The sequence below is a fragment of the Pteropus vampyrus genome, unplaced genomic scaffold (assembly GCF_000151845.1).
Source record: "Pteropus vampyrus isolate Shadow unplaced genomic scaffold, Pvam_2.0 Scaffold187, whole genome shotgun sequence".
Classification (NCBI taxonomy): domain Eukaryota; kingdom Metazoa; phylum Chordata; class Mammalia; order Chiroptera; family Pteropodidae; genus Pteropus; species Pteropus vampyrus.
The window spans coordinates 951,649-952,437 of record NW_011888968.1 but is presented as its reverse complement, the minus strand read 5'-3'; positions in this window follow the sequence as shown (position 1 = coordinate 952,437).

The following is a 789-nucleotide window of genomic DNA, read 5'->3' as shown; positions in this document are numbered from 1 at the left end:
CGTGTGTGTGTGTGTGTGTGTGGGGTGCGTGTGTGTGGGGGGGTGCGTGTGTGTGGGGGTGTGTGTGTGTGTCTGTGTGTGTGTGTGTGAGGAAGCGTGGGGGTGTGTGTGTGACAATGTATGCGTGTGTCCACAGGGATGCATGTGGGTGTGTGTGTGCTTTTAGGTGGGATGGTGTGTAAAATTTTGGGGTGAGTGGGTTTTGGGAGGATGGACTTTGTGCCAATTGAACTCCGTTCGTGCCTGTTTCGGTTCTCGTGTTCCGCGTCCCCTCCTGTGGTCTCAGTGGCCCCCAACTAGCTCCATGGTGACTCAGGGTCGGGGAGCCCGAGCGGACGGCGAGTCGGGTGGCTGCTGTTGTTAGGAACCAGTCACACTGAAAGTGCCCAAGGGTCTCGTATGGGCAGGGAGGTGGCCGCGAAGCTGTGACATGCCCACCTGAAAATTTAGGGGTCCCCTCCTTTCTCCTAGATGGTCAGGGACTCGAGACCACAGCCAATTTGGCTCGAAGTCCTAAAGGAGATGAGAAGGAGGGGGAAGGGGCGCCAAATTCTTTTATTTTGCCAATTGTTTCTAAGCCAGTTTGTTTTTTAGTATATTTTCAGCCAATTGATTCTATGGGTTTTTTTCTGCTAATTCACTTTTCTGGTGTTTCTAAAAAGCCAATTAGTTTTAAGGGGGCTGATTTGAGTGTGTGTGTGTAAGTGCGCAAGTATGTATACGTGTGTGAGTGTGTGCATGTGGGTGTGTGTGAGTGTGTGACCACGTATGTATGTTATACATGAGTGT